This window comes from Phascolarctos cinereus, unplaced genomic scaffold (genome assembly GCF_003287225.1).
Source record: "Phascolarctos cinereus isolate Bilbo 61053 unplaced genomic scaffold, phaCin_HiC Scaffold_9;HRSCAF=440, whole genome shotgun sequence".
Taxonomy (NCBI): Eukaryota; Metazoa; Chordata; class Mammalia; order Diprotodontia; family Phascolarctidae; genus Phascolarctos; species Phascolarctos cinereus.
The window spans coordinates 258,285,426-258,296,434 of NW_027556402.1; positions in this window are offsets into that span (position 1 = coordinate 258,285,426).

Genomic DNA, 11,009 nt, shown 5'->3' on the forward strand with positions numbered 1-11,009 from the left:
CGGGATCATGAGCAAGCAGCGCAAAAAGAGTCAGACTATATTATCTTACTTTGGTGAAAAAGAAGATCAAAATATACAACCAGAAGAAGACAACAAAGTCAAAGCTCCTACATCCAAAGCCTCCAAGAAAAATATGAAATTGGTCCCAGGCCATGGAAGAGCTCAAAAACGATTTTGAGAAGCAAGTAAGGGAAGTAGAGGAAAAACTGAGAGCGATGCTAAAGGAGACCCAAAAAAATACTGAAGAAAATAACACCTTAAAAAACAGCCTAACCCAAATGGCAAAAGAGGTCCAAAAAGCCAATGAGGAGAAAAATGCCCTAAAAAGCAAAATTGGCCAGATGGAAAAGGAAGTCCAAAAGCTTACTGAAGAAAATACTTCCTTAAAAATTAGAATAGAGCAATTGGAAGATAGTGACTTTATGAGAAATCACGACACAGTAGAACAAATCCAAAAGAATGAAAAATTAGAAAACAATGTGAAATATCTCATTGGAAAAACAACTGACCTGGAAAATAGATCCAGGAGAGAGAATTTAAAAATTATTGGACTATCTGAAAGCCATGATCAAAAAAGAGCCTAGACATCATCTTTCAAGAAATTATCAAGGAAAACTGCCCTGATATAGTAGAACCAGAGGGCAAAATAGAAATTGAAAGAATCCACAGATCTCCTCCTGAAAGAGATCCCAAAGGAAAACTCCTAGGAATATTGTAGCCAAATTCCAGAGTTCCCAGGTCAAGGAGAAAATATTACAAGCTGCCAGAAGGAAACAGTTCAAGTACTGTGGAAACACAATCAGGATAACACAAGATTTAGCAGCTTCTACATTAAAGGACCACAGGGCATGGAATATAATATTCCAGAGGGCAAAGGAGATAGGATTACAACCAAGAATCACCTACCCAGCAAAACTGAGTATAATCCTTCAGGGGAAAAAATGGTCATTCAGTGAAATAGAGGACTTTCAAGCATTCTTGATGAAAAGACCAGAGCTGAATAGAAAATTTGACTTTCAAATACAGGACTCAAGTGGAACATGAAGAGGTAAACAGGAAAGAGAAATCATAAGAGACTTATTAAGATTGAACTGTTTACATTCCTGCATGGAAAGATGATATTTATAACTCATGAGACCTTTGTCAGTATCAGGGTAGTTGGAGGAAAAAAATTATATGTATGTATATGTAGATAGATAGATAGAGGGCACAGGGTGAGCTGAAGATTAAGGGGTCATATCTGGAGAATAAAATTAAGGGATGAGAGAGGATTATACTCAGGAGAAGAAAGGGAGAGGTAGAATGGGGTAAATTATCTCACAAAAAAAACCAGAAAAGAAAGTCTCTTACAGTGGAAGGGGAAACAGGGGAAGGTGAGAGGGAATGAGTGAATCTTATTCTCATAGGATTTGGCTTAAGGAGGGAATAACATACACATTCAATTGGGTATGGAAATCTGTCTTACCCTACAGGAAAATAGGGGGAGAAGGGGACAAGAGAGCAGGGGGATGATAGAGAGGAGGGCAGATTGGGAAAGGGGAATCAGAAGTAAATACTTCTGAGGAGGGACAGGGTCAAAAGAAAGAATAGAATAAATGGGAGGGCAGGATAGGATTAAGGGAAATAGAGTTAGTTTTTCACAACATGTCTACTATGGACGTGTTTTGCATAACTGCACATGTACAACTTATATTGAGTTGCTTGCCTTTTCAATGAGGGTGGGTGGGGAGGGAGGAAGAGAGAAAATTTGAAACCTAAAGTTTTAAAAACATATGTTTAAAAAAAATGTTTTCACATGCTACTGGGAAATAAGAAATATAGGAAATGGGGTACAGAAGTCTATCCTGCCCTACAGGAAAATAGAAGGGGAAGGGGATAAGAGAAGGTGAGAGAGAAGAGGGGGACAGACTAGGGGAAGGGATATTCAGAATGCATGTCATCTTGGGTGGGGGGAGGGGGGAGATGGGGTGAGCATTTGGAACTCAAAAACTTGTGGAAGTGAATGTTGAAAACTAAAAATAAATAAATTTATATAGTGGAGCCTTAAAAAAAAAAAGAGTCTGGCCAATATGGCAGATCCTTAATAAAACTTGACTTTGGCTGAAAGGCTTGGGTCGAATTCTTTTGGGCAGGACCCTCATGTTGTGATTTTGGGGTCCCAGCACCCCTAAACCTCTAAACCTCAACACTCCCATACAGAATGAGTCTAAACTCCTTACCCTTGTAATTTAACCCTTTCCCTACTCCTGAAGAAACTTTCCCAGTGGTCAAGCTTTTGTTTTGTAATCTGTTGAGTAGGTTTTTTCCAACTCTTCAAGACTCCATTTGGGGTTTCTTGGCAGAGATACTGGAGCAATTTGCCATTTCCTTTTCCAGCTCATTTTACTGACGAGGAAACTGAAGCAAACAGGGTGAAGTGACTTGTCTCTGTAATTACCTCCATCCTTCATTCGGGTTTGACTCAATTTTATTGTTTTAATTTGTATCTCCACCCTGATTTTGTCCACCTTTGTAACCTCATCCATCATCCATTTAATTCAAGTGCATATTCCTTAGTAACCTCACCCACCACCCACTTAACTTAAATTCAAATTGATTCAATCAAAGCATCACAGACTACACCTATCTGCAGACTAATCCCATGACCCTGAGGATTATTTCCACGGTGCCTCCTAATCTACTTCCTCATTAAAATGTCTGCCAAGGGAGGTCCAAAAGATGTATTGTCAGGCAAATTAGAAGGAAGACACACCCAGGTTTAAAAGACCCTGTCAGCCCTCACTCAGGGTCTTTCCCCTTTGAGAAAGGTCATTGACCCACTTTATCGGTTACTGCTAGCCTAATAAATTGGTTGTGCTTGGAACCCTGTCTCTGGGTTAACCTAAATTTTCAAAAGCAACAACATCTCTCAGCTAATGGATACAACCAGTCAGTTCACAAGTATTCACTCCGTTCCTGGCATGGTGCCAAGATACAAAGATACAAAGAAAGATGAAAAGCTTTCCTGTTCTCAAGGAATTCACAGTCTACTGGGGAGAAAACATTCAGATCACTAAGTACAAACAAAATATGTAGAGGGAACATCGGGGGTACTCTCCCGAGGGAAAGCCTTAAGACTAAGGAGGATGAGAAAGGTTCCATATTTCCATTAGCCTCAATATCAACACACAATATGCAGGCTTCAATAATGTAGCAAGCAGCAATTATTAAACATTCAACACATGCAAAAGTTTGAAAAATCAGTTCAGATGGAAGCATCTTAATGAAATGTAAGAAAAAACTGTATTTAAAAAACTAATTACAAGCTAAGACAAAGGAAGAAAAAAGTATTTTTTTTTACCAAGTTCTCTATGCTTCTGCAAGAGTACCTAAAAATTTGAAGGGTTCAATTTTATCCCAGAAGTGGGTTAGCAAACATACTCTGACTCATTGTCTCAGAGCTAGGCCAACTACATCTTCCCTTCAGGATTCTAGGGCCCTGTGAGAGGTCTGGGGCCAGGTGGTGCAGTGGTTAGAGAGTCCCGTGCCTGGAGTTAGGAAGACCTGAGTTTAAATCTAGCTTCAGACACTTACTAAGTAGATGACCCTGGACAAGTCACTTCACCCTGTTTGCCTCTGTTTCCTCATCTGTAAAAGGAGCTGGAGAGGGAAATGGCAAACCATTCCAGTATCTTTGCCAAGAAAGCCCCAAATGGGGTGAAGGAAGCCAGACTGAGCAACAGAAACAACTATCAATGAGCCATCAGCTCAAGCTCCTACTGGTGGCTCCTGCCCCTTCCCCCAAGTCAGAAGTGAGTAGTCCTCAGCTAACATTTTTTTTATTTTAATTTTTTTATTTTTTCCATATGCTTTTGAGTTGAAAATTTTTCTCCCTTTTCCTCCCCTCCACCCTCCCCAAGACGGCGCACAATCTGACATAGGCTTTACATTTACATACCCATTAAACATATTTTCACATTAGTGAAGTTGTAAGTAAAGATTAAAACCAGTAGGAGGAACCATCAGAAAGATGAAACAAAATTCAACAGAAGGTAAAAATAAGTGAGAGCGATTCGACTTCCATAGTTCTTTCTTTGGATTTTCCATCCGACACCTCTGAAGATGTCTTAGATCCTTGTAATGCTGAGAAGGATTCAGTTTAACAATCTTAGTCATGCATAACGTGGCTGTTATTGTGTACAAAGTCCTCTTGGTTCTGTTCACTTCACTCAGCATCAGACCATACAAGTCTTTCCGGGTTTTTCTGAAGTCAGCCTGTTTATCATTTCTTATAGCACAATAGTATTCCATTACATTCATATACCACAACTTGCTCAGCCATTCCCCAATGGATGGGCATCCTCTCAATTTCCAATTCTTTGCCACCACAAAAAGAGCTGCTATGAATATTTTTGTACATGTGGGTCCTTTTCCCATTTGTTTGATCTCTTTGGGATATAGCCCTAGAAGTGCTATTGCTGGATCAAAGGGTATGCACATTTTTGTACCCCTTTGGGCATAGTTCCAAATTGTTCTCCAAAATGGTTGGATCATTTCACAACTCCACCAACAATGTATTAGTGTTCCAATTTTCCCACATCTTCTCCAACATTTATCATTTTCCTGTTTTGTCATGTTGGCCAATCTGATAGGTGTGATGTGGTACCTCAGAGTTGTTTTGATTTGCATTTCTCTAATCAATAAGATTTAGAGCATTTTTTCATATGACTATAGATGGCTTTAATTTCTTCATCTGAGAACTGTCTGTTCATATCCTTTGACCATTTATCAATTGGGGAATGGCTTGTGTTCTTATAAATTTGTCTTAATTCTCTATATATTTTAGAAATGAGGCCTTTATCAGAGAGACTGGTTGTAAAAATTCTTTCCCAATTTTCTACCTTCCTTCTAATCTTAGTTGCATTGGCTTTGTTTGTGCAAAAACTTTTCAATTTAATGTAATCAAAATTATCCATTTTGCTTTTCATAATGTTCTCTATCTCCTGTTTGGTCATGAATTCTTCTGTTCTCCATAGATCTGATAGGTAAACTATTCCTTGTTCTCCCAGTTTACTTATGGTATCAGCCTTTATATCTAAGTCATGAACCCATTTTGACTTTATTTTGGTATATGGTGTGAGATTTGGGTCTATGCCTAGTTTCTGCCATACTCTTTTCCAGTTTTCCCAGCAGTTTTTTTCAAAGAGTGGGTTCTTATCCAGAAGCTGGGGTCTTTGGGTTTATCAAATAATAGATTACTATAGTCATTGACTACTGTGTCTTGCATATTTAACCTATTCCACTGATCCACCTCCCTATTTCTTAGCCAGTACCAAGCAGTTTTGATGATTGCTGCTTTATAATACAATTTAAGATCTGGAATTGCTAGGCCACCTTCCCCTGCATTTCTTTTCATTAGTTCCTTTGATATTCTGGACCTTTTGTTTTTCCAAATGAATCTTGTTATTATTTTTTCTAACTCTATAAAATAATTTTTGGTAGTTTGATTGGTATGGCACTGAATAAGTAAATTAGCTTAGGTAGGATTGTCATTTTTATTATATTAGCTCGGCCTACCCATGAGCAACTGATGTTTTTCCAATTATTTAGATCTGATTTTATTTGTGTGAAAAGTGTTTTGTAATTGTGTTCATAGAGTTCCTGGGTTTGTTTCGGAGGTAGACTCCTAAATATTTTATAATGTCTACAGTAAGTTTAAATGGGATTTCTCTTTCTATCTCTTGCTGTTGGGCTTTGTTGGTAATATATAGAAATGCTGATGATTTATGTGGGTTTATTTTATAGCCTGCAACTTTGCTAAAGTTGTTTATTATTTCAAGTAGTTTTTTACTTGATTCTCTAGGATTCTCTAAGTATATCATCATGTCATCTGCAAAGAGTGATAGCTTTGTTTCTTCTTTGCCTATTCTAATGCCTTCAATTTCTTTTTCTTCTCTTATTGCTAAAGCTAAGTTTCCAGTACAATATTGAATAACAGTGGTGATAATGGACATCCTTGTTTCACCCCATCTTATTGGAAATGCTTCTAGCCTGTCCCCATTACATATAATGCTTGCTGAAGGTTTTAGATAATGCTATTTATTATTTTAAGGAAGACTCCATTTATACCTATGCTTTCTAGTGTTTTTAATAGGAATGGGTGTTGTATTTTATCAAAAGCTTTTTCTGCATCTATTGAGATGATCATGTGGTTTCTGTTGGTTTTGTTGTTGATATGCTCAATGATGCTGATAGTTTTCCTAATATTGAACCAACCCTGCATTCCTGGTATAAATCCTACCTGGTCATAGTGTATTATTCTTGTGATAAGTTGCTGCAATCTACTTGCTAGTATTTTGTTTAAAATTTTTGCATCTATATTCATTAGAGAAATTGGTCTATAATTTTCTTTCTCTATTTTGACTCTTCCTGGTTTAGGTATCAACACCATATTTGTATCATAAAAAGAATTTGGTAAGACTCCTTCTTCACCTATTTTCCCAAATAGTCTATATAGTATTGGAATTAATTGTTCTTTAAATGTTTGATAGAATTCGCATGTAAATCCATCTGGCCCTGGAGATTTTTTCCTAGGGAGTTCATCAATGGCTTGTTCAATTTCTTTTTCTGAGATGGGGTTATTTAAGTATTTTACTTCCTCTTTGGTTAATCTGGGCAATTTATATTTTTGTAAGTATCCATTTCACTAAGATTGTCAAATTTGTTGGCATATAGTTGGGCAAAATAACTCCTAATTATTGTTTTAAATTCCTCTTTCTTGGTGGTAGCTTCCCTTTTCATTCTTGATACTAGTAATTTGGTTTTCTTCTTTCTTTTTTTAATTAAATTAACCAAAGGTTCTATTTTATTGGTTTTTTCATAAAACCAGCTCTTAGTTTTATTTATTAGTTCAATAGTTTTCTCAATTTCAATTTTATTAATTTTTCCTATGGTTTTCAATATTTCTAATTTGGTGTTTAGATGAGTATTTTTAATTTTTCTTTTTCTAGTTTTTTTAGTTGTATGCCCAATTCATTAATCTCCTCTTTTTCTATTTTATTTATGTAAGCATTTAGAGATATAAAACTTCCCCTAAGAACTGCTTTCCTGCATCCCATAGGTTTTGGTATGTTGTCTCATTATTGTCATTCTCTTGAATGAAATTATTGATTGTTTCTATGATTTGTTGTTTGACCCAATCATTTTTTAGGATTAGATTATTTAGTTTCCAATTATTTTTTAGTCTATCTTTCCATGGCCCTTTATTACATATAATTTTTATTGCATCATGATCTGAAAAGGATGCATTTAATATTTCTGCTGCATTGGATTGTGAGGTTTTTATGCCCTAGTACATGGTCAATTTTTGTGTATGTGCCATGTACTGCGAGAAAAAAGTATATTCCTTTCTATCCCCATTCAGTTTTCTCCAGAGGTCTATCATACCTAACTTTTCTAATGTTCTATTCACCTCCTTAACTTCTTTCTTGTTTATTTTGTGGTTAGACTTATCTAGTGCAAGAGGGGGAGGTTCAGGTCCCCCACTAGTATAGTTTTGCTGTCCATTTCTTCCTGTAACTCCCTGAACTTCTCCTGTAAGAATTTGGATGCTATACCATTTGGTGCATATATGTTTAGTAATGATGTTAATTCATTGTCTATGGTGCCTTTTAGCAGGATGTAGTTTCCTTCCTTATCTCTTTTGATTAGATCTATTTTTGCTTTTGCTTTGTCTGAGATCAGGATTGCTACCCCTGCTTTTTTCACTTCAGCTGACGCATAATATATTCTGCTCCAGCCTTTTACCTTTACCCTGTATGTGTCACTCTTTTTCAAATGTGTTTCCTGTAAACAACATATTGGTAGGATTATGGTTTTTAATCCATTCTGCAATCCATTTCCTTTTATGGGAGAGTTCATCCCATTCACATTCACAGTTATGATTACTATCTGTGTCTTTTTCTCCATCCTTTTCCCCCATTTATGCTTTTCTTTCTCCTTTTTCCTTTCCCCCTTCACTAGTGTTTTGCTTTTGACCACTGCCTCCTTCAGTCCCTTCCCCCTTTTATTATCCCTTTCCCTTTTCTTCCCCTTTAGTCTTACTGCTCTTCCCTCCCTTCTTTCCCCCTCCCTTTTCTTTCCCCTTTTCCCTCCTACTGCCTATAGGGCAAGTTAGATTTCTATACCTAACTGATTTATTATGCCCTTCTTGAGCCAAATCTGATGAGAGTAAGGTTCAAACAATGCCCCCCCCTTCTTTCCCTCTGCTGTAATAGGATTTTGTGTCTTTTCCTGTAATGTAATTTACCCTTGTCTGCCTCCTCCTTTCTCAGTACATTTTCTAAGATCAGATTGATCCACTTATTTGGATCCATTTAACCCACTTGATTAGATTTTTTTTATCATTACATCAAAGTCAACTAATATCCACCCTCTTTATGTATACTCCTTTAACAAGGTGTAATAACAATACAGTTCTCAAGGGTTGCAAGTCTATATTCCCTTGTAGGGGTTTAAACAGCCCCCCCTTATTAACAACATATTGTATCTTCTGTCCCATTTTTAAGTCCTTCTTGAGTCCTGTACTTGAAGATCAAATTTTTTGTTGAGCTCTGGTCTTTTTATCAGGAAAGTTTGGAAGTCTCCTATTTCGTTGAATATCCACCTCCTCCCTTGAAAAATGATGCTCATTTTTGCTGGGTAATTGATCCTTGGCTGCATTCCAAGCTCCTTTGCCTTAGAATATCATGTTCCATGCCCTGCGTCTTTTAATGTAGAAGCTGCAAGGTCCTGTGTAATCCTGACTTGGTTCTGTGATATTGAATTTTTTCTTTCTGGCTGCTTGCAGCACCTTCTCTTTCATCTGGTAATTTTGGAATTTTGCTATTATATTTCTTGGCGTTGTCAATTTGGGATCTCTTTCAGGTGGTGATCGGTGGATTCTTTCTATGGTTATTTTCCCTTCTGGTTCTAGGACTTCCAGGCAGTTTTCCTTTATGATTTCCTGAAAGATACTGTCCAGGCTCTTTTTTTCATCATGATTTTCAGGTAGTCCAATAATTTTTAAATTGTCTCTCCTGAGTCGATTTTCCAGGTCGGTTGTTTTACTGATGAGGTATTTTACATTTTCATCTATTTTTTCATTTTTTTGTTTCTGTTTGACTGATTCTTGCTCTCTCATAGAGACATTAGTTTCCATTTGTCCAATTCTAGTTTTTAACAGATTGTTTTCTTCTGTTAGTTTTTGTACTTCCTTCTTCAATTGGCCAATTGTGTTTTTTAGGGACTTGTTTTCTTCAGTGTATTTTTTTTCCAATTGGCCAATTGTATTTTTGAAGGACTCTTCTACCTCTCTCATTTGACTATTAAAATCCTTCTTGAGCTCTTCTAAGAAGGCTTTTTGGGCTTCAGACCAGTTCATATTCCCTTTTGTTGTTGCAGATGTGGGTTTGTTGACAATGTTGTCCTCTTCAGAATTTCTGTCTTGATCTTCACTCTTCTCATAATATGAATCTACGTTTCTTTTTACTCATGGTGTTTCTTTATTCCCTGGCCTTTAAAGAGATTGAGCTCTCCTGCTGGGGAACAGAGGGCACTGACCCAAGCTTCTTGTGTTGGGAGCCTAGGTCTTGGTCACTGGCTTTTGTGCTGGGGCCTCTTATGCTGGCAATTGGAGGCTGTAGGTTTCTGGCAGCTTACCTCTGTTGGGCTGGAATCAGCAAGGCTGGAACTTTCAGGCAATTCTAGGTTGCCTGCTTTTCCTTTCCTTTAGCTTTCTTCAGCTCCTTTTAGATGGGTGCTGCAGGTGTTTATCTGCCTGGGGCCCCTGCAGTGTTGTCTCCCTCTTTCTGCTAATGCACTGGGAGATTCCTTTGGTAGAGTGCCGAGGCACCTGGTGGTTTTCTGAGCTGGTTTCCAGGTTCCCCCCCCTCACTGAGGCACTCGGAGGTCCAGGTGTTGGTGTTTGCCTGCTCTACCACCTGGGCTTCAGGATTTCTTCACAATTGGAGGCTGCAGGGCTCCGACAGCTCACCTGGTGTTGGGTTGGAATCAGCAAGGCCGGGGCTTTAGGAAGCCTTTAGGTTGTTTTCTTCACCTTTTCAGATGAATGCCACAGGGTACTTATCTGCCTGGGCCTTGTAGTTCTGCCTCTATTTTTGCTGAGGCACTGGGAGACCCATTTGCTGGGCTGCTGCACTGCTGCTCCCGTCTTTCTTCTAGTTCAGGTGTTCCAGGGTTTTTTTCTGGGGTGATATTTTCTGGGTTTTCAGAGGTTGATAGGGGAGAGTGAGAGCGACTACCTTTACACTCCGCCATCTTGGCTCCCAGGAGCAGAACCATCCTCAGCTGATATCAAAGAGCTCTTCCAAAGGGCCATTTTCTTGTAAGATAAAACAAGAGCAAACACACAAACATCTCCCCCCACTTAGCGTCTCAGGGACACCCTCTTACTTCAGCTCCTACATAACATTGGTCCCTCGGGTCTAATTAACTTTTTAGGATGTCATGCTTCATTGTTGACTCGTTGAGTTTACAATCAACAAAATACTCCAAATTATTTCCACTTAAGCCTCAGTCTTGCTCTGATTCTGTACTTTTTCAGTTGTGTGTGGGTTGGTGGGGGTTTTGGGTTTTTTTTTTTTGCATTTGTAGCACACTTCCAACATGACTGGACCCCTCTCTTTCAGGCCACTCCCTCTGAATCCTTGGCTTTGCTGGGCATGGCCCCAGAGCTGCCCATGCCACAGCCTTTCCACCCCATCTCTGAATCAGGTGGTAGGCTGCTGCCATCTGCTGGAACAGTCCTCATGCTACAGCTTTTATTTTTCCCCAAGAAGGTGGAAGGAGGTCAATGTGCCTGGGGGAGATAGTCAAGGCATTTTCAGCCCTTTTGTTATTTGGGCATCGATCACAACATCCAGCTAACAGATAGCTAACAAGATCATTTCTTTCTTCTATTTTATTGACATTTTTCTAATTGCATTTTAATTTCCAAATATAGCTAACCCCACCCCACAGCCACCTATACA